The sequence below is a fragment of the Hordeum vulgare genome, chromosome 1H (genome assembly GCF_904849725.1).
Source record: "Hordeum vulgare subsp. vulgare chromosome 1H, MorexV3_pseudomolecules_assembly, whole genome shotgun sequence".
In the NCBI taxonomy this organism is placed as follows: domain Eukaryota; kingdom Viridiplantae; phylum Streptophyta; class Magnoliopsida; order Poales; family Poaceae; genus Hordeum; species Hordeum vulgare.
Window position 1 is genome coordinate 126,978,218 of NC_058518.1, and position 24,115 is coordinate 127,002,332.

Here is a 24,115-nt window from a genome sequence, read left to right on the forward strand (position 1 = left end):
TTTTGCGTTTGACCGGTAGTAGCCACAAACCCGGGAAGTATCATCTGATATTTTCCCGACCCGTCTATGACGGATAGCACTGCGTCAGCTCATGCCCAGACCTGCATATTGCCATGTCATGCTTAGTGTTGCACCGTAGCTATTATTTATTGTTTCTTCCCCCTCTTCTTACTAGTAGACCTCGAGACTGACGCTGCTGCCAGGTAAGACTATCCTCCCGACGACCAGCCCTTTGCCCCAACGCAACAAGGAAAGCAAACTGTTGGGGAACGTTGCATGGGAAACAAAAAATTTCCTATGCATACGAAGACCTATCATGGTGATGATCATCTATGAGAGGGAGATCGGATCCACATAGCCTTGTAGATCGCAAAGAGGAAGCGTTAATAAATCGGTTGATGTAGTGGTACGTCTTCACAATCCATCCCACGAATCGTCCCACGATCCGTCCCACGAACCGTCTCACGATCCGTCCCGATCAAGTGCCGAACGGACGACACCTCCGCGTTCTGCACACGTACAACTCAATGACGATCTCCGCCTTCTTGATACAACAAGAGAGACGCGGATGTAGATGAGTTCCCCGGCAGCGTGACGGTGCTCCGGTGGTGGTGGTGATCTATTCCTGCAGGGCTCCGCCCGAGCTCCGTAGAAAACCGATCTAGAGGAATAACTACGAAGTAGAGGTTTAGGGTTGCACGTGGCAAAGTTGTGTCTCAAAAAGCCCTAAACCTCTAGTATATATAGGAGGAGGAGAGGAGAGGATGCAGCCTTGGCCTCCAATCCAAGGCACTTCGGCCGAACCCACAAGGGAGGAATCCACCTCCCACAAGGGAGGTGGAATCCTATTAGGACTCCTTCCTAATTTGGCATTTTTTCCTTTTTCCTTTATTCTTTTCACATGGGCCCTTGAGAGAAACTTAGGCCAGACCACCAGGGGCTGATCCACCTCCTCTCATAGCCCATGAACCTCTTGGGTCGTCACACACCTTCTGGTGGTCCCCCGGCACCCTTCCGTCACTCTAGGTACACTACCGATGAGCCCGAAACTTTTCTACTGACCAAAACAAGACTTCCTATATATCAATAATCGTTTTCAAACCATTCCGGAACTCCTCGTGACATCCGGGATCTCATCCGAGACTCCGAACAAAACTTCGATCACCAACACATATAACTCAACTATACCGAAATGTCACCGAACCTTAAGTGTGCAGACCCTGCGGGTTCGAGAACTATGGAGACATGACCTGAGACACTCTCCGGTCAATAAACAATAGCGGGACCTGGATGTCCATATTAGCTCCCACATATTCTATGAAGATCTCTATCGGTTGAACCTCTATGTCAAGGATTCAGTTAATCACGTATAATGTTCCCTTTGTCCTTCGGCATGTTACTTGCCCGAGATTCGATCGTCGGTATCTCCATACCTAGTTCAAGCTCGTTACCGACAAGTCTCTTTACTCGTTCCATAATACAAGATCCCGTAACTAACTCCTTAGTCACATTGCTTGCAAGGCTTATTGTGATGTTGTATTACCGAGTGGGCCCTGAGATAGCTCTCCATCACACGGAGTGACAAATCCCAGTCTTGATCCATGCGAACCCAACATACGCCTTTGGAGATACCTGTAGAGCACCTTTATAGTCACCCAGTTACGTTGTGACGTTTGATACCACACAAGGTATTCCTCCGGTGAAGTTGCATGATCTCATGGTCATAGGAACAGATACATTGACATGCAGAAAAACAGTAGAAATAAACTAACACGATCATATGCTACGTTTATAGTTTGGGTCTTGTCCATCACATCATTCTCCTAATGATGTGATCCCGTTATCAAGTGACACTTGCCTATGGCCAGGAAACCTTGACCATCTTTGATTAACGAGCTAGTCAACTAGAGGCTCACTAGGGATAGTGTGTTGTCTATGTATCCACACATGTATTTGAGTTTCCAAACAATACAATTCTATCATGGATAATAAGCGATTATCATGAACAAAGAAATATAATAATAACCAATTTTTAATTGCCTCTAGGGCATATTTCCAACACAACCCCCCCCTTCATCATTCCTATATCGCCCATTTCTTTCTCCCTCATGCTTGCATTAGAATTTTGCTACTGTTGTAGTTAGCTCATATATCTGATGCATAGCCTGTTTTTGATGAACTGCTACTTTCAGTACCGCACTTTAGACTGCTTAGTATAGGTGGCTCAGTTATCCCCTCTGACCCCTTAGTCCAGTTGCCCCGCTTTATTGTCGAGTCTTGATTCCTGATCGAGGAGCCAAGACCCGACACAACACTTACACCCCCTTAGTTGTACGACGCTACAAAGCTACTATCAGGTACCGAGGGTGACACCTCGCGAAGTACTCACGATGATATCTCTATAGTGCAGCTAGTCGGTCGTGGTTATCGAGGGTGATTCCTCCTTCACCACTCCCGACGATGACTCGGTCCTGCAACCCCTCGAGTGTGTGACCCTCGAAGGTGATTCCTCTAAGTGCACCTTGACGGTTACATCGTTCGGGATCCAACAAGGGTGATACCTCGGATCCCCCTGATGTTACAACCACACAGTTACTCGACCATGTTACTAGGATGTTTGATGAATAATGTTAGGCGGGTGGGTTCCCGGGTGGATTTGTCAATTAGTTAATTAAAATGTTAATGGATTTGGGTATTTGATCTGGGTTGGTCGGAGACCTTTTCGCACTAACCGACTACGCGGGATAAGTTATGGGTACTCGGTGTCGTGGTATCAACAGAAGCTCTTCAGACGTCAGCAATGGAGTGGGGCGCGACCGAGTGGTCGTGATATGCATCGCGCTTGTAATAAGGGGTGCTAAGACTGACATCGGCCGCCCTCGCAGCGTGCAGGAGTGCAAAGGGTGATGGACCCATGACCCCTGCGCGCTTAGGATTTAGACCGACAGGCTGGCCTCTCTGTTGAGTCTAGGTGGGGCTGCGACGTGTCGATATTCCGAGGCCGGGCATGACCCAGAAAAGTGTGTCCGACAAAGTGTTATCGAGCGTGACGAGAAACTTGGTGCACCCCTGCAGGGACGGAAATTAACTATTCGGATAGCCGTGTCCACGGTTATGTGACGACTTGGAGTTGTGCCCTGATCTTATACAACTACAACTGTTACTTAACTTGAATAGTTGCTCCGGCATTGCTTCCTCGCAGGGAGTCGAGGGAGAATACTGGGCATGACCTCATATTAATTATTGCTGCAATAGTATGACTATTAATTGTGTTACCTGTTCTACTCTCGTCTATTGCTGCAAGACCCCCGAAGATGCGACTCTTCGATAGGACTAGGCCTTTATCTCTCTATTTTTGCATTGCTCCAGTCAGTCCACATATATAAACCCCTTCCTTTGATACTGATGCATACTTAGCATAGTTCTGATGTCAGTTTTGCGAGTACTTTGGATGGGTACTCACCGTTGCTTTGCTCCCCCTTTTTCCCCTTGATCCGTTGCTGCGACCAGATGATGGAGCCTAGGAGATGGAGTATCCCGCTGATACGTTTCCATCGTATCTACTTTTCCAAACTCTTTTGCCCTTGTTTTGGACTCTAATTTGCATGATTTGAATGGAACTAACCTGGACTGACACTGTTTTCAGCATAATTGCCTTGGTGTTATTTTTTTGCAGAAATCAAAGTTCTCCAAACGTCCTGAAAATCTACGGAGATCATTTATGGGAAATGTGAAAAATATCAGAGCCAAGTTCCACCTGAGGGGGTGGGCTAGTGGGCCACAAGCCCTGGCTCCGCCACCACCCCCTTGGTGGCGGTGGGCAGGCTTGTGGGGCCCACACGGCTCTGCCGCCCCCAACCTCAGGTCTATAAGTTCACTTTCATCCCATAAAAAATAAAAAGAGAAGTTTTGGGCTCCGCCACCACGTGTTCTTCATCTGGAGGGCAGATCTGGAGTCCATCTTGGGCTCTGGAGAGGGGAAATCGTCGCCATCATCATCATCAACCTTCTTCCCTCTCCAATTCCATGAAGCTCTTCATCATTCGTGAGTAATCTATTCATAGGCTCGCTGGGCGGTGAGGAGTAGGATGAGATCTATCATGTAATCGAGTTAGTTTTGATGGGGAGTGATCCCTAGTATTCACTATGTTCTGAGGTTGATGTTGCTACTACTTTGCCATTCTTAATTCTTGTCACTAGGGCCGAGTTCCATGATTTCAGATCTGAAATTATTATGTTGTCACCAATATATGTGTGTTTTAGATCCGATCTTGCAAGTTGTAGTTACCTACTATGTGTTATGATCCGGCAACCCCGGAGTGACAATAACCGGAACCACTCCCAATGATGACCATAGTTTGAGGAGTTCATGTGTTCACAAAGTGCTAATGCGTTGGTCCGGTTCTTTATTAAAAGGAGAACCTTAATATCCCGTAGTTTCCTTTTGGACCCCGCTGCCACGGGAGGGATGGACAATAGATGTCATGCAAGTTCTTTTCCCTAAGCACGTATGACGACACACGGAATGCATGCCTACGTCACGTTGACGAACGGGAGCTAGCCACATATCTCTCTGTGTTATAACTGTTGCATGATGAATATCATCCAAACAAATCACCGACCCATTGCCTACGTGTTTGTCCTACTGCTGCTGTTACTTGTCTTGCTCTGCTGCTGTTACTACTATTTCTACTGCTGCTACTTGTCTTGCTTTGCTGCTACTGTTACTACTAATGTCGCTTGCTACTGTTTCTACTTGCTACTGTTGTCACTACTGCTTTTCCTTGCTGCTCCTATTGCTCGTTACACTGCTGCTACCTGCTACAATCTTGATCGCTGGTCGTTGACGGGAACAGACAATTTCTGTCAACGAGGCAACTTGGCGCCATTGATACAATCGTTAGAAATAGTCTGCCGTGTCAACAGATCGTTTCTCGCACCGTTGTTATCATACTACTTTGCTCTTACTACTTTGCTTGCAGATACTAATCTTTCAGGTGTGGTTGAATCTGACGCATTCAACTGCTAATACTCGAGAGTATTCTCTCATCTCCTGTCTGGCGGATCAACAAATTTGGGTCGAATACTCTACCCATGAAAACTGCTACGATCCCACGCGCTGGTGGGCCGTCAACAACATTCTTCTAGTTTCGATTGCCGGAGAGTGCTATCAGCATTCTTCTGGTGTCGTTGCAAGGGGAAGAACGGTTGACATCACCCGCCGATGACGACTGCTACCCCGACGGTGCCTACTACGTGGAGGCCGCTGAAGACCGGGAGTAGTTAGGAGGTTGCCAGGCACGAGGCCTCGCCTCGTTCGATCGTTGTATGTTTTGTTCTAGCCTTCTCAAAGGCACCCCATGTTTAATGTCCGTGCTCAGATATTTGTTGCTTCCGCTGACTCGTGTGTTTATCTAGCTTCTGTATTCTAGCCCTCGAGGCCCCTGGCTTGTAATATGAAGCTTGTATGTTAAATTTGTGTCTAGAGTTGTGTTGTGATATCTTCCCGTGAGTCCTTGAGCTTGGTCGTACGCATTTGTGTGTATGATTAGCGTACATTCAAATCGAGGGTGTCACAAGTTGGTATCAGAGCCGACTGCGTGTAGGTAGCCCCCTTTTGAACTCCTTGGTCAAAGTTGAGTCTAGTGTTTGAAAAACTTACTAACTTCGATGTTGTGGCTTACGGGCCCACATCTCAATTAGGTGGTCTTAGTATCTTTTACTCCTTTTCTATACTCTGGGTTGTACTCTCTCTTTTCTTTCGGGTTAAAGAATTTGCTAACTCTAACTCTAGGTTCTCGTAACTAATTCCTCCTGGAGAGCTCCTCATTAGAGATGATGGCTTGATTGATCAGAAGACTCCGAAGAGACTCTCTGATGTTCTGTCGAGAGTTGGTGCTCATTACTTCTGCGATTTCCCTTCCTCCGTCAACCCTTATGGATGACTGCATACAAATGTCGTTCATACGTTCTTTTCCAATTGCTCTTGTTTTGCGAGATGCAATGAATTATCTTATCGGGGATTCGTCCCTCATCATTTGTCATGGGTTTCGGAAGTTCTTCGAATTGCTATTCGATATTTCGGAATACCGAGTAGCCTATTGCTCTTGACCTTTCTCACTTGCTTGCATTATGGTTAAATCCATATGTCTAGCCACATTCATTAAAATACATTGTGATTTTCCTGAGATCTTATTGATTCTACCTTTGTGTGAATGCACACAATCATCTGTTGATACTCATAAATTACCTTTCCGGCTCAGACGTCCTTCTACATAGAGATGGTCCTTGGCAAATCAACCTTGGTTGATTGTCCATCTAAGTCCTTTCGACTTGCTTGTAATCTATCGGAGCATCTGCTTCTGATACACAACCGGGAAATCATAAATTCCTTTGGTATTTAAGTATAGATATTTTTCAGATGTTCTATAATCTGATGCCTTGTGTTTTACCTCCCTCTGATTGAGTACCGACACTCATGTGAGGTCCTTTGTGGACCGTCAAAGCCATTGTTGGGTTATTATCCGATAGCATCCTTTGCTTTCAAAAATTCTTGTGATATGCTTCCCCTGACACATGATGCCATTGGTAAATTGTATTTTCTCCCTCTAATAAATTGTATCCTATGCTTTTGTCGACCATGCTCTGTTGTCAAGCATGTGTTAATTACTCTTGAAGTTTGTGGTATATGTTCCTAATATGCCCTGATGGGTTGAACCTATGCCTTCCTAAATCAATATTATCCGAAGAGTCTTGCACGAGTCTTGCACTTCTGGTGTTTTGCCAGATAATCTTTCCAAACTACAACCTCATCAAAGGCGAGCAGTAAATGGCAGGTGATGCATTGATGAAGTGGGAGTCGACCTTGAACTTGGTGTTCATTCCCATGGAAACGACATTGATCCTATCAGAGAAACTTCTTGTATCAATAATCAATCATGTTGTCCTACCTTGATTTCATTCTCAGGCAAGTTAAAACACTTATCTTCTTTAGATCAATACATCGCTCCAAGCTTTAATGTTGATCTACCTCCGAGTATTATCCCTCGTATCCCGAGAATATCGCGGAGCTACATAACTTCTTATGAGATCCTCATCAACTATGACATTTCACTGATTCCAGTTTCCTCGTGTTTTGAGTTGTTGGACACGCAAGGACACCGATAATTGAATCTCATATGCTTTGCGATTCCACAACTCATAGTAATCTTCTTTGCTTATGAGTTTGTACTCGATCATGTCATTCCAAGCTGTTAGGATGCATCATCATCTTCATGCTAGAGCTTGACCATGCTATCTCTGCCCTTCGCCCCCGGAACACATTTTGGACTGTATGTTAAGCTTCCGTCGAGCTTTCAACATCTTGTTGGTTGTTTTGAAAGGCAATTTTGATTGTGAGCTAGTAGTCTTATCTGTGATTCCAACAACCTTTCGCTTCATCATTCCTTTGCTTAATGATGTCGCTGAATGATTACATCTTCATGTAACTTATCGACAAATGTGTCATGATCATTATCAGCATTCTGAGCTCTTGTAGGGTATCAATCGAATGCATGTTGAGAAATACCATCACTTCCCCTCGATGAATTGTATTATCATCGACATCCTTGTTGCCTTCCCTCCCACACAAACGTGTTCATGTTTTGTGTTGTCCTTTGAGTTCCTTGCTAGTTCAGCTTATGTTATCTTCTACCTTGGAGTATCACCTTCTTTATGTCAAGAATGTTGTGAGCATCATTGCACCTCTTAAGAATTCTTGATATAGTGATACTTCTCGTCATCACCATCTATTTCTTGGTCCCGTGTTGTTTCACACCGGAATACGAACAAGTGAACTTTAATGTGTGATCCCAATACTTCTCGCAACCCTATTGCCATGCGGTTAACAACTGATTGTTTCATTCTTGGTGTGTTGGTTGTTGACTCACCATGCTAGCAATGGTCGTGCTACTCATTCAGTATTTCCGAGTGCACCCTTTGACCAATGTTTAATTGTTGTTGTTCCCTTGAGCATATGACATTGTACCATTTGATTTGACAAATGCTATATCCTTGATATTATAATTTTGGAAATTCATCCCTGTCAAAATCTTGAGGGATTGTTGTTGAGCCCATCAGCCACACCCTCAACTTCTCCATCTTCCATGATGAAGCTCTTGAAAGCATTATCCTTGTGCCTAGCTCATGAAGAATATGTTTGATAGAGCAAGTGTTTTTCCCAAAGTTCATGTGCATTCTTATCGCCATGAATATGAGAAAGTTTTGTTTCTCTTCCTCTCTGTACATCCCAAATCATTAACGCATGTGCGAAGTGATATATGTTTTGAGGATTGCTATCTTCACTTCATACAACTTCCCCTATCACCCCAAGCCACTTACTGATTTGATCAAGGAAATTAAGTTCCTTCATAAGAGCTAATCTAGTCTTACACATGGAACCTTGTTATCCTCGATGATGGTTCCCAATTCAGATCTCAGTTGCATTGTGTTGTAATAATTCCACGTGGGCATGAATGTCTTGACGTTGTGTTCATGTGACTTACAATACAACTCATGATCCAAAACTTCATTCCGTAGTTCATATCCCGAGAATCTTGCATTATCATCTCGTCTGTTTTTTGTGGTCCCCTTTTCTCCTAAGGCACCCTGAGCCTGAGGTATCGTGACACCAATCAGATAGAGTCTCGAGCAGATATGATGGATGGAACATTTCTCAATATTTATAACTTTGGTCTTGTGTAACCCGGTACGATGATGTCTTGTCTGGCACACCTGGCCGAAGGACCTATTGTTATAATTTCTTCCATCCGTAAGGTTAGCCATTCTCCCGTGAGGAAATTGTATGACTAAGTTATATAAGTTGTTCCTCATGGATCCTTTTGTATACCCAAGGTCCGACCTTTATCGGATGACCATGTCGATGCTACCCCGAAGCACGGCCGTGGTACTTCAAATGTCAATAGGAACAATGGAAGCGCAATGCTAAATTGTTCTTAATCAATTATCCAAACCGCATGGTATGGGCAAACATCATGATTCTCGTTGCCCGTCTATCAAAATGGTCATGTACTTGGTGACCTATCATGTATACCATACTCTATTTTCCTCGGGAATGGTATACTCTAATACTTGTGTGTGCGAACACATTTTCCTTTCCATTGGTCAAATTAACCTTTCTTGAATCTGAACTTATCTAAGCAGTGTTAATTCCCTGCTTAGGTAAAAACTCGGTATAGAACTATGTCAGTAATACCCTGTTACTATTGTGCATAACATTCCGGTAGCTGCCGGTGGACAAGAACTTTTCCTATTGGTTCGCCTCGTTCCTACGAGCAGGAAAATGGTTCTATTCGTTCCCCGCCCTTGGTATCGACGTTGTTGCCAACATAACTCATAGGCAACCTCTCACATGTCGTGCTACCAAGACTGTATGGTATGTCACCCCTCTACCTACTCTCGGCCCACATGGTGGACCCATAACCCAACGTTCCACACGATCGAAACCTGACTATCCTGTGCATCCTTGACTCCAAAGTATCCTTTGCACTTGGTTTCGTATGAAATTCCCGACCCACCGTCCAATGGAACGATCACTCTTCGGTTCGGATATTATCCAACATGCTAAAGATCAAGTCCGCATTATTCATGAGAATTTGAAGACTGCTTAGTCTCGTTAGAAGAGTCAGTATGACCGTCATCATCAAGATATGGTCCATCAACCTGGCGAAAAGGCTTATCTTTGTGTCACACCAATCAGAGGTGCACACCGTTTTGGGACAAGGGAAAGTTAGCTCCTCGCTATATTTGTCCTTTCACTGTTCTCGAGCGGCGTGGAAAAGTAGTTTATCAATTGGGACTGCCGGCGAACCTTTCACAGGTTCACGATGTCTTCCATGTGTCTCAGCTTCACCGCTCCTTCAAGGATCCTATTCGAGTAGTGGATCATGATATGCTTGAGCTGCAACAAGACCTCTCTTATAAAGAGCATCCGGTCTGCATTCTCGACCTGGATGAACGTCAGACTCGTCGCAAAGTCACCAAGTTCCTGAAAGTGCAGTGGTCAAATCATTCTCAAGATGAAGCCACTTGGTAATGCAAGGATCATCTTCGTGATGAATACCCCATTCTCTTTCCTTCTACCTCTTAATTCTTGGGACGAGAATTCTTATTAGTAGGGGAGAGGTGTGAACTATGTGGTTAAACTACAATAAACCTATGCTAATGGTGCCACGTCACCGTGATTGCTATTGTTGATCTTGCGTTAGTTCAAAATGGTTCGAATTCAAATTTAGAATAAAGTCAAACGATAAAAGTTTTTCATTGAAAAAATAAAAATGTTCGGTGTGTGTCAAATATTGCATAGATAATTTGAAAGGATGGGGATGTCGCCTAGGGGGGGGGGGTGAATAGGCGATTTAAAATAATTAAGGTTTAGGCTTGAACAAATGCGGAATAAAACTAACGTTTAATATGTCAAGCACAAAACCTACAAACAACTATGCTCACGTATGTGCACCAACAACTTATGCTAAGCAAGATAAACAACTAAGTGATAGCAAGATATATTACAATAAACAATATGTCTATCACAAAGTAAAGTGCATAAGTAAAGGGTTCGGGTAAGAGATAACCGAGGCACGGGGAGACGATGATGTATCCCAAAGTTCACACCCTTGCGGATGCTAATCTCCGTTAGAGCGGTGTGGAGGCACAATGCTCCCCATGATGCCACTAAGGCCACCGTAATCTCCTCACGCCCTCACACAATGCAAGATGCCGTGATTCCACTAAGGGACCCTTGAGGGCGGTCACCGAACCCGTACAAATGGCAAACCTTGGGGGCGGTCACGAACCCGTACACGTGGAAACCCTTGGGGCCGGTTACCGGTACCCGTACAAATTGCTCGGGGCAATCTCCACAACCTAATTGGAGACCCCGACACTTGCCCGGAGCTTCACACCACAATGATTGAGCTCCGAGACACCACCAAGCTTCTAGGACGCCAAAGCATCCGCGAAGAACAATATCTATGGTACTAAGTACCAAAGGTAATAAGCTTCTCAAACTTCACTTCCACGTATCACCGTGGAGAACTCAAACCGATGCAACTAATGCAATGGCAAGAACACACGAAGTGGTCAAGTCCCTCACACTCAAATCCCTCCACAACAACGAAAGCTATGGAGAAATATGAGAGGAAGAACAAGGAGATCACAAAGAACTCCAAGATCAAGATCCAAGGGGTTCCCCTCACATAGAGGAGAAAGTGCTTGGTGGAGATGTGGATCTAGATCTCCTCTCTCTTTTCCCTCAAGAACAAGCAAGAATCATTGGAGGGATTGAGAGTAAGCAAGCTCTAAGAATGTCAACAATGGAGGTAGAACAAGAGCTCAACGGATAGATCAGGCCAAGGGGGAAGAAGACCCCCTTTATATAGTGGGGGGGAAAAATCCAACCGTTTTCCCACTCTCTGCCCGAGCTCCAGCGGTACTACCGCTGGCATTCCAGTGGTACTACCGCTGACCAGGGGCGGTACTACCGCCGGCTAGCGGTACTACCGCTGGCACTCCAGCGGTACTACCGCTAGCCCCAGCGGTACTACCGTTGGACCCCTGGTAGTGCAAAGGCACTACCACCGCCAAGAAAGTCTTTGCAAAAATGTCCGACGGAGTACAACCGCAAAGATGACGGTACTAAAAAATTGGAGCGGTACTACCGCTGGCCAGGGGCGGTACTACCATTGGGGCAGCGGTACTACCGCCAGCTCTAGCGGTACCACCGCTAGGGCCAGCGGTACTACCGTCAACTCTAGCAGTACTACCGCTAGGTCCAGCAGTACTACCGCTCGCCACTGAAACAGCCATAACTTTCGCATACGAGCTCCGAATCGAGCAAACCCAAGCTTGATGGAAATCTTAAGATCATGCAGATATGAAAATGCCAATAATATAGAGATGTGAGTCCTCTATGAATGAAGAACCGACAAAAACTCTAACATCGAAAACATCATAGTAGATGCATATGGACTCCGTTTTCGATGAACTCGAGCTTGTCACGAAGATGACCATAAGCTCTAAAACTCACAAAGAGAAACACCAAACAAGAACCAAGAAGTATGATGCAAGGATGCAAATGGTTTGAGCTCTCAACGAACGATACGATCAAGCTACTCACCTGAGAGCCCCCCTTGATAGTACAACAATCTATCCTAAACAGAAAACCTATCAAGGGTAAACCTATACCTTGCACCTCGTCCTCTTGAGCTAGATGATGATGATCTTGGCTTCCTCAAGATGGACCACCTTTCTTTATTACGTTGGCTTGATGAAGACTAGTTGATTGCTCCCCCATATTCACTATGGGTGAGCCACTCTTCGGCATATCTTCACAAGTCCATTGCCACCACAATGGATGGCAAGCTTCAAGCATGATATCTTCGTGCTGATCCACTTGAACTTGCACATTGCAATCTTGATGACGATCACAACTTGATGTCATACTTCATGGGTTGTATGAGATCTTCCCTTTGAGGCAAGCCCATGGAAACACACCTAACCCCCACATAGAACTCTCACGAAGACCATGGGTTAGTACACAAACACGTAATGGACAATGCTTACCATACCATGGGATCACTTGATCCCTCTTGGTACATCTTGTACGCTTTGTGTGTTGATCATCTTGATTTACTCTTTGTCTGAGATCTTGATCAACCATGTGTCTCTATGACCATTCTTTGGATAATACCTTGAATACCATCTTGGTCATCATATAAACTCCTTGAACCCAACAGATGGACTTCAAGAAGTGCCTATGGACAAATCCTATAAATGTAACTTAAGGCAACCATTAGTCCATAGGAATTGTCATTAATTACCAAAACCACATATGGAGATATATGCTCTAACATAATTGTCATTTAGGAATCAATATTTTTGGAGATATTTAAGTTCAAAAAAAATTAAGGTAAAACAGAAACTAAAAATAAAATAAAAAGAAAAAGGAAACCCCCGGCCCAACTAGGCCAACCGGCCCAACTGGCCACCCAACACCAAGCCAGCCCACCCTCCTGGGGTATATCTACCCCCACGCAAATCCTAGCCCAACGCCTCACCCACTCCTCTCCCTCCCACATGCGCCGCCAGGAACCTAGCCATGAGGGGCTGGTTCCCCTCGTTCCCCTCACCCCCCATCGAGCCCACGCGCTCGCCCCTAGCCCTCGCCCTCCCCATACCTCGCTACGTCAGCCTCCCTCGCTCACCTCGCCAGCAACTCGCTCACGCGCCAGCCAGCCCCGTCGCCCCTCGCCTCTCTGATGACGAGATGATGTATATACTTCTCGCACCTCGTTGGTTACCACAAGTGGAAGGTTGAGATGTAGTCAGCAGCAAGTTTTCCCTCACACGAAGACTGTGAGGTTTATCGAACTAGGAGGACTCCTAGGATCAACAAGTAGGTGTCTTCCACCCTGGCAATCGGAGGCTATAACTTGGCACAAAGCTTAAAAATAAAGATACAATGATGTTGCTACAGTAGTAACAAGCATCAAGACCACTAAAACAGAAAGTAAAAACACATTGGGTTGTCTCCCAACAAGTGATTTCTTTTACGCCTTTGAGCTAAGCATAATTTAAGAAGATCAAGTGTTATCAACTCCAAAATAATAACTTACCCGAGTAATGGACTCATAAGGTAACTTATCTTCTTTCTAGGGAAGTGTTCCATTCCCTTTTTAAGAGGAAATTGGAATTTAATAATTCCCTCTTTCATGTCAATGATAGCACCAATGGCGCGGAGAGAAGGACATACCAAAATAATTGGACATGAAGGATCACACTCAATGTCCATAATAAGAAAATCAACGGGCACATAATTACCATTGACAATAATAAGCACATCATCAGTTCTCCCTAAAGGTTTCTTTATGGAAGAATCAACAAGACGAACACCAAAAGAACATGGATCATGGTAATATGCTCGGTGAAGGCAATATTGAGTGTACTAGTGTGGGGGTCTTTAGCCATTCTTTGCAAAAAGGTGATAACTTCGGAGAGACTACAATTGTCAAAATCAAGGTTACTACCATTAATTAAAGTGGTAGTAATGTCATTTAAGCTCATTATTTTGGTAGTCTCTAAATTCATAGGACCTTCTTGTCCTATAGGTGAGGTATTAGCATCACCATTAATAGGTCCATTGGGACTAGGAGTGCGATGGGGGATAAAAGTTTTGAGATCCTCAACAACTTGTATAGTAGCAATGGTAGTGTGTGTAGGAAGTCTCTTACTTCTCTCTTCATCTTCTTGAGATACAACCACTTCGGGTTTGGCCGCCATTTGATTTATCAAAGTGGCCTATGTGTGAGACATATTGGAGACTTGGGTCTCCGTGGTGGTGAGTCTAGTTTGGAGATTGAAAATCTCACTATTCAGGCTCTCAAGTTGTCTTCCAATGTTTTGCAAGATAGAAGAATGCCCGTCTAATTGTCTAGAGAAGGCCTTGTTCTGTTCATATTGGGTGTGCATATAATTCTTTGTAGTCTTATCTATCTCTAAAAGTTTTTCATAACTAGGCATTCTTCTATCATTAGGAGTGTTACTATAGGTGTCGTTGTTCCCATAGTTGTTGGATGGGAACGGTCTATGATTGCTACCAAAATTGCTCCTATAAGCATTATTATTGAAGTTGTTCCTAGAGATAAAATTAACATCAACTTGCTCTCTTTCTTGAGAAACCAAAGAATATAAAGGAACATCATGAGGATGAATAGGAGCTTGCTTAGTAAGTAGTGTCTTGATCATGTCAACCTTATCATTAAGGGAGGAGATCTCCTCAACAGAGTTTGCCTTCCTACCTGTTGGAGTTCTCTCGGTGTGCCATTGAGAATAATTTGTCATCATATCATCCAATAGATTTGTGGAAGAACCAAGTGTAGTTGACCTAAAGGTTCCTCCCACGACCGAATCTAACAGATTCTGCGAGGTAAAGTTCAATCCTGCATAGAAAGTTTGAATAACCATCCAAGTAGTCAAACCATGTGTAGGGCAATTCTTAACAAGATATTTCATACGTTCCCAAGCTTGAGCAACATGTTCATTATCCAATTGTCTAAAATTCATAAAGTTACTACTCAACTGGATAATCTTAGCAGGCGGGTAATACTTCCCAATAAAAGCATCTTTGCATTTGTTCCTTGAATCTATGCTATTCCTAGGCAAACATTGAAGCCACACATTAGCTCCTCCTCTGGAGGAGAAAGGAAAAAGCTTAAGTTTAACAGTATCACCATCTACTTCTTTATATTTTTGCATATCACAAAGCTCAACAAAATTGTTCAAGTGCAAAGAAGCATCATCTCCAGCACCGTAGAATTGATCTTTCATAAAAAGGTTGAGTAAAGTAGGTTTAATCTCATAGGACGTGGCTCCAGTGGCGGGAGCGGCAATAGGAGTGCAGATAAAGTCATTGTTGTTGTGACTAGTGAAGTCACACAACTTGGTGTTCTCAATGGAACCCATAGCAGCGACAACAAGCAAGAACAAAGCAACTAATTTTGTGTGTGTGTTTTTTTGGTATAAGACTCTAAAGAAAAAACTAAAAAGCAAACTAGCAAGACTAAAAAGCAAAGGTAAAGGATAGCGTGCAACTCCCCTATCTTGAAGACTGGACACCCCGGCCACGATGCCAGAAAAGTTTTCTTGATGACGAGACGATGTATATACTTCTCGCACATCATTTGTTACCCCAAGTGGAAGGTTGAGATATAGTCAGCAGCAAGTTTTCCCTCACATGGAGACTGTGAGGTTTATCGAACCAGGAGGAATCCTAGGATCAACAAGTAGGTGTCTTCCACCCTGGCGCTAGCACAAGATGTGGACCTGCACACACAACAAATAACTTTGCTCCCAACGAGTACAAAGAGGTTGTCAATCTCTCCGGCCTTTTAGTTTGCAAAGGATCAAAACACAAGAGGGAAGGTAATAGTGATTTCAACGGGAAAGTAAATGTAAGCGGTAAATGATGGAGGTGTAAACAATGATGGTGATATGGACCAGAGTCAGATGATGTTCACTACTGATGTCTCTCTCCCAAAAGACGATAAACAACTATGCTTGGGTAAACAAATCACAGTTGGGCAATTGACAAAATTATGAACGCACCGTAATGCTAATTATGCTACTTGATAGTTAGAGGTTCAATAGTAATGGGTAGTACGCCAAGACAAGTAGACCGTTTATTCATCACCATCTACTTACTAATCATCCACCTTGAGATATCTATCCAGAACATCTCTCCGGTATTAAGTTGCGAGCCCCACCTAAAGTGTAAACTCAAAGCAACGGACAACTGCATTAACGAACTATGCGTAAGGTAAACAATCCTTGCAACCGTGGTCATAAGCACCGTCGTTTTCTCCCTGGTGGCAAAAGCACACCCCCTAGCCTCATGTTTCTGTCACTCAAGCTAGACATCGAGGGGAATGAACCCACAATCATGCATAACGCTCCCTCTTGGAGTTACAATCTACTACTCGACCAAAGCAATAAATAGCAACAAAGAACACGCATGAATCACTAAGGAACATAATATAAAAGGATAATCAAATATATATAACTCATAACAATCTGAACATAACCTCATAATTCATAGGATCCCAACAAACCGAGCATAGCAATAGCAAGAGAATTACATAGATGTCTTGATCATGTAGGGCAGCTCACAAGGACTAACCATTGAAGCACAAGTTTGGGGAGAATACATCGCATAACTACTAGTCATGGACCCATAGTCCAAGGAGGACTACTCACGACACGTCCGGGAAGCGTCCATGATGGCGGAGAAGCTCCCGGAGGTCAATCCTCCCTCTGGCAGGGTGCCGGGAAGAGGTCTCCTGATGCTCCCGATCTCGGAAGCGTTGCGGCGGTGGAAAGATGGAGAAATTCGTGATTCTGGAAGTTTTGGAAGGGTTTCCTCTCAGGACTCTAAATTAATGCCGAAGGAGGGCACCGGAGGAGGTAGGGCCCACCCAGGCGGCCTCTTGGCGCGGCCTAGGGCCTGACCGCGCCAGCAGGTTGCCTGGGCAGCCCCTGGCCCCCATGGCCCATCTTCGGTGATCCGTAAGCTTCTGTTTCGCTGATTTTTATATATTTTTCCTGGAATTTTTCGGGCTTCGGAAAATTGGGTAAAAGCCCGTGAAAAATAGACATCAGCAGACAGAAACTGGCACTGGATGCACTGAGTTAGTAGGTTAGTCCAAATATGTGTAAAATGATATAAAAGTGTAGCAAAACATATAACAATATCACCCAAAAGATCATGGAGCAAGCATAATTTATAGATACGTTTGGGACGTATCACTCTCCCTCGTGCTCCCTCTCCATCCAGCGCGCCGGCTGATATGTCTCAAACGTATCTATAATTTTTGATGGTTTCATGCTGTTATCTTGTCATCTTTGGAAGTTTTATGTACCTTTTTTTATCTTTTTTGGGACTAACTTATTAATTCAGTGCCAAGTGCCAGTTCCTGTTTTTTCTGTGTTTTTGGCTCTTTTCAGATCTGATTTTGGAACGGAGTCCAAACGGAATAAAATCCCCGAAATAATTTTTTCGAGAACGGAAGAAGATCAGGCGGCCTGTGGGCCAAGCCAGGAGGGCTGCAGGGAGCCCACAAGCCCCCACTCCGCCACCAGGGGGGAGGCGGCGGTGGGCAGGCTTGTGGCCTCCTTGGCGCCCCCTGACCTAGATCTTGCACCTATATATTCCCTAAAAATAAGAAAAAATGAGGGGAGCCTCGAAAATACTTTTCCGCCACCGCAAGCTTCCGTTTCCGCGAGATCTCATCTGGAGACCCTTCCCGGCGCCCTGCCGGAGGGGACTTTGGAGTTGGAGGGCTTCTTCATCATCATCATCGCCCCTCCAATGACTCGTGAGTAGTTGACTTCAGACCTACGGGTCCGTAGTTAGTAGCTAGATGGCTTCTTCTCTCTCTTGGATCTTCAATACAAAGTTCTCCATGATCTCCATGAAGATCTATCCGATGTAATCTTCTTTTGGCGGTGTGTTTGTCGAGATCCGATGAATTGTGGATTTGTGATCAGATTATCTATGATATATATTTGAGTCTTTGCTGATTTCTTATATGCATGATTTGATAGCCTTGTAAGTCTCTCTGAGTCTTGGGTTTTGTTTGGCCAACTAGATCTATGATTCGTGCAATGGGAGAAGTGCTTGGTTTTGGGTTCTTACCATGTGGTGACCTTTCCCAGTGACAGAAGGGAAGCAAGGCCCGCATCATGTTGTTGCCATCAAGGGTAACAAGGTGGGCTCTGTCGTAGATATGAGATTTTCCATTTACATCATGTCATCTTGCTTAAGGCGTTACTCTGTTCTTTTGGACTTAATACACTAGATGCATGCTGGATAGCGGTCGACGTGTGGAGGAATAGTAGTAGATGCAGAAAGTATCGATCTACTTGTTTTGGATGTGATGCCTATAGATATAATCATTGCCATAGATATCGTCACGATTTTGCGCGGTTTTATCAATTGCTCGACAGTAATTTGTTCACCCACCGTCTACTTGCTTTCATGAGATAAGCCACTAGTAAACACAATGGCCCCCGGGTCTATTCACATCTATCGTTTACACCTCCGGTTTTACTTTGCTTTGTTACTTTGTTGCTTTCAGTTCTCATTTTGCGAACAATCTATAGGGGATTGACAACCCCTTCATAGCATTGGGAGTAGGTTCTTTGTGTTTGTGCAGGCCCTTGTGATACTCCTTCACTGGAACGATACCTTGGTTCTCAAAACTGAGGGAAATACTTACCACCGCTGCGCTACATCACCCTTTCCGCTTCGAGGGAACACCAACGCAAGGCTCCAAGGCCACGGGGAAATCCTTTGCATATTTGCCTAGGAAGTCCCTAATGGCGTAGACGTAGCAGAAGGATTCCTGGTGCCGTTGCTGAGGAGAATCAAGACAAGAAGAGTCTCCCGTCAGCACGTGTTTCTGGCGCCGTTGGAAGGTCTTTTGTTGCAGTAGCAGAAGAATTTCTGGCGTCGTTGCCGGGGAGGAGAGATCTATCCAAGTAGGTCTCACAAACTCATCTCGTGCATTTACTTTTTTGCCAGTTGCCTCTAGTTTTCCTCTCCCCCACTTCACATTTGCCGTTTTCGTTTGCCTTTCTCCTTTGCCGTTTTCTTTTGCCTTTTGCCTTTCCCTTTCGCCCGCCTGCTCTTAGGTTTTTTCGTGAGAGACCTTTCCTCATGGCCAAACCAAACTATTTTAGAAAATTGGAGGAGATTGAAACTAATGTTAAAGGTTTCATGTCTCCACAGTTTGACAAAAATAGTTACTTCCGTAGGGAATTAAAAGAGAAAAATTCCTTTTTGGTCTATTTGAATAAAGAGGTTGATGATATGGCCAATGATTTCCTTTCACTTAATTCCCAGCTTGCTCATCTTGAAAAATTGGTGGGCCAAATTTCTGGCAAGCAGGCTACCTTAGTCAATAAGATGGCAGCTAAACCTGAAATTTGTGATGCAAATCACGAGGATCTTAAAGTGCTTGGTGTGTCTTCTCTTGAATCTTTGTTTTCGCGTGTCAAACCTATTTATGGAGGGGATGGATATGAATCCACTTTGGTTGAAAAACGCCCCAATGATTCGGAGTCCACCCATCTTGATGATAAATGTGTGGAGAGTGGAGTAGAAGAAATCAAAATTTTGGGTAGTAATGAAACTCCCACTTTGGATTTCAAGGAATTCAATTATGATAATTGCTCCTTGTTTGAATGCATTTCTTTGATGAAATCCATTGCAAACTCTCCACATGCTTATAGCCAAAGCAAAGCCTTTACCGCGCATATCGTAGATGCTATGATGAAATATCTTGAAGAGAAGCTCAAACTAGAAGTCTCTATACCTAGAAAACTTCATGATGAGTGGGAACCTACTATGAAAATCAAGATCAAAAGCTATGAGTGCAATGCTTCGTGTGATTTGGGTGCTAGTGTTTCCGTGATTCCAAAGTCTTTATGTGATATTCTTGGTTTTCATGAGATTGAAGAGTGTTCTCTTAATTTGCATCTTGCGGATTTTACCGTCAAGGAACCCATGGGAAGGATCGATGATGTTCTTATTGTTGCGAATAAGAACTATGTACCCGTGGATTTCATTGTACTTGACATAGATTGCAATCCTTCATGTCCCATTATTCTTGGTAGACCTTTCCTAAGGACTATTGGTGCTATCATCGATATGAAGGAACAGAATATTAGATTTCAATTTCCTTTAACGAAGGGCATGGAGCACTTTCCTAGAAAGAAAGTAAGATTGCCTTATGAATCTATGATGAGGGCTACTTATGGTTTGAGCACCAAAGATGACTATACGTGATTCCATCACCTTTCGCCTAGCTAAGGGCGTTCAACAAAAGTGCTTGTTGGGAGGCAACCCAACGAATTTATCCTTTTTCTTTCTGATTTGTGTTTTCCACACTTTCATAATTCTGTTATGATTGTGTTTTTTGTGTTTCTTTTTTGCGTTTCTGCCAAGCAAAACCGTTATGATTAGTCTTGGGGATGATCGTTTGGTCATGCTGGAAAAGACATAAACTTTCTGCTCACGAAAAGAATTTTCATTCTTTTCTGCAAGAGCTTTTGATTTTATTCTTTTTGCTTCTGATTTCTACGCAAATTCTTCAGACTGTCGTAATTGTTCAGAATTTTTGAAGTACTAGAGGTATACAAAATATACAGATTGCTAGAGACTGGTCTGTTGTTAACAGATTCTGTTTTTGTTGTGTTGGTTGCTTATTTTGATGAAACTACGGATAGTATCGGGGGGTATTAGCCATGGAAGATTGAAAATACAGTAACCCAACATCAACACAAGTAGAATTTAAGTTTGCTACAGTACCTAAGGAAGTGGTGGTTTGCTTTCTCATACTAATGTTATCACGAGTTTCTGTTTAAGTTTCGTCTTGTGAAGATTTCAAGTTTTGGGTGAAGTTCTTATGGACAAAGAGATAAAGAGTGGCAAGAGCTCAAGCTTGGGGATGCCCAAGGCACCCCAAGATATTCAAGGATGCCGTAAAAGTCTAATCTTGGGGATGCCTCGGGAAGGCATCCCCTCTCTCGTCTTCAATCCATCGGTAACGTTACTTGGGGCTATATTTTTATTCACCACATGTTATGTGTTTTTGCTTGGAGCGTCTTGTATCATAGGAGTCTTTTATTTTTGTTGTGTCACAATCATCCTTGCTGCACACCTAGAGAGAGAGACATGCACACACCGTGATTTTGTCGAGCTTCACTTATATCTTTTGGTAGACAATTCAGCTCACATGTGCTTCACTTATATCTTTTGACCTAGATACTTTTGCTCTATGTACTTCACTTATATCTTTTAGAGCACAGCGGTGCGTGGCTTGGTAGTTAATCTATGCTTTGAAAGTAGTCTCAAAAGGGGTAGTTATCCAAAGGGATACGAAAACTTCCACCTTCATGTGCATTGAATAGTTAGAGAAGTTTGATTCATCTTAATTAGTTTTGAGTTGTGGTTATGGTAATATTGAAGTCATGCAATAAGGTGTTGTGGATCTAGAAATACTTGTGTTGAAGTTAGTGATTCCCGTAGCATGCACGTATGGTGAACCGCTATGTGATGAAATCTGAGCATGATGAGTCTATTGATTGTCATCCTTTGCGTGGCAGTCGGGATCGCGCGATGGTTTATACCTACCAACCCTTCCCCTAGGAGTATGCGTTGAATGCTTTGTTTCGATTACTAATAAAACTTCTGCAACAAGTATATGAGTTCTTCATGACTAATGTTGAGTCCATGGTTTAGATGCACTTTCACCTTCCACCATCACTATCTTCTTAGTGTCGTGCAACTTTCGCCGGTGCACAAAACCCACCATTAGCCTCCCTCAAAACAGCCACCATACCTACCTACTATGGTTTTTTCAAAGTCATTCCGAGATATATTGCCATGCAACTACCACCATGACATGTGCCACCACATCTACATTGCAATTGCATGATCGTAAGATAGCTATCATGATGTTTCCATTAATGTCTATGCCATGCTAGATCATTGCCACGATACACTACCGAAGGCATTCCATATAGACTCATAGTTTCTCTAAGTTTTGAGTTGAAAGTATGATGATCATCATTGACGGAGCATTCTCCCATGTGAGGAAACAAAAGAGGCCAAAGAAGCCCACCAAAAAAAGAGATGCCAAAGAGCCTACCAAAAAAAAATGAGACAAAAAGAGAGAAGGGACAATGTTACCACTTTTCCACACTTGTGCATTTTAAGCACCATGATGTTCTTGATTGAGAGTCTCTTGTTTTGTCACCACCATATAACTAGTGGGAAATTTTCATTATATAACTTGGCTTGTATATTCCAATGATAGGCTTCCTCAAAACTGCCTTAGGTCTTCGTGAGCAAGCAAGTTGGATGCACACCCACTAGTTTTCTTTTAAGAGCTTTCACATACTCTTAGCTCTAGTGCATCATTTGTATGGCAATCCCTACTCATTCACATTGATATCTATTGATGAGCATCTCCACAACTCATTGATATGCCTAGTTAATGTGTCTATCTTCTCTTTTTTTGTCTTGCAACCTCGACCACACTCCACACCATCTATAGTGCTATAACCATGGCTCACGCTCATGTATTGCGTGAGAGTTGAAAAGGTTTGACAAAGTAAAGGTGTTAAACAATTACTTGGCCAATACCGGGGCTGTGCATGATTTAAATTCGTTGTGCAATGTTGATAGAGCAAAGCCAGACTATATGCTTTTGTAGGGATAACTTTCTTTTGGCCTTGTTATTTTGAAAGTTCATGATTACCTTGCTAGTTTTCTTGAATTATTATTGTTTCCACGTCAATAGCAAACTATTGTTTCGAATCTAATGGATGTGAACATTCACGTCACATAAGAGGAGTTACAAAGGACATCTATGCTAGGTAGCATGAACGCATCAAAATTTCATTCTTTATCACTTCCCTACTCGAGGACGAGCAGAAGCTAAGCTTGGGGATGCTTGATACGTCTCAAACGTATCTATAATTTTTGATGGTTTCATGCTGTTATATTGTCATCTTTGGAAGTTTTATGTACCTTTTTATCTTTTTTGGGACTAACTTATTAATTCTGTGCCAAGTGCCAGTTCCTGTTTTTTCTGTGTTTTTGGCTCTTTTCAGATCTGATTTTGGAACGGAGTCCAAACGGAATAAAATCCCCGAAATGATTTTTTCCCGAACGGAAGAAGATGAGGGGGCCTGTGGGCCAAGCCAGGAGGGCTGCAGGGAGCCCACAAGCCCCCACTCCGCCACCAGGGGGGAGGCGGCGGTGGGCAGGCTTGTGGCCTCCCTGGCGCCCCCTGACCTAGATCTTGTGCCTATATATTCCCTAAAAATCAGAAAAAATGAGGGGAGGCACGAAAATACTTTTCCGCCGCCGCAAGCTTCCGTTTCCGTGAGATCTCATCTGGAGACCCTTCCCGGCGCCCTGCCGGAGGGGACTTCGGAGTTGGAGGGCTTCTTCATCATCATCATCGCCCCTCCAATGACTCGTGAGTAGTTCACTCCAGACCTACGGGTTTGTAGTTAGTAGCTAGGTGGCTTCTTCTCTCTCTTGGATCTTCAATACAAAGTTCTCCATGATCTTCATGGAGATCTATCCGATGTAATCTTCTTTGGCGGTGTGTTTGTCGAGATCTGATGAATTGTGGATTTGTGATCAGATTATCTATGATATATATTTGAGTCTTTGCTGATTTCTTATATGCATGATTTGATATCCTTGTAAGTCTCTCCGAGTCTTGGGTTTTGTTTGGCCAACTAGATCTATGATTCTTGCAATGGGAGAAGTGCTTGGTTTTGGGGTTCTTACCATGTGGTGACCTTTCCAAGTGACAGTAGGGGAAGCAAGGCACACATTGAGTGGTTGCCATCAAGGGTAACAAGGTGGGCTCTGTCGTTGATATGAGATTGTCCATCTACATCATGTCATATTGCTTAAGGCGTTACTCTATTCTTTTGGACTTAATACACTAGATGCATGCTGGATAGCGGTCGACGTGTG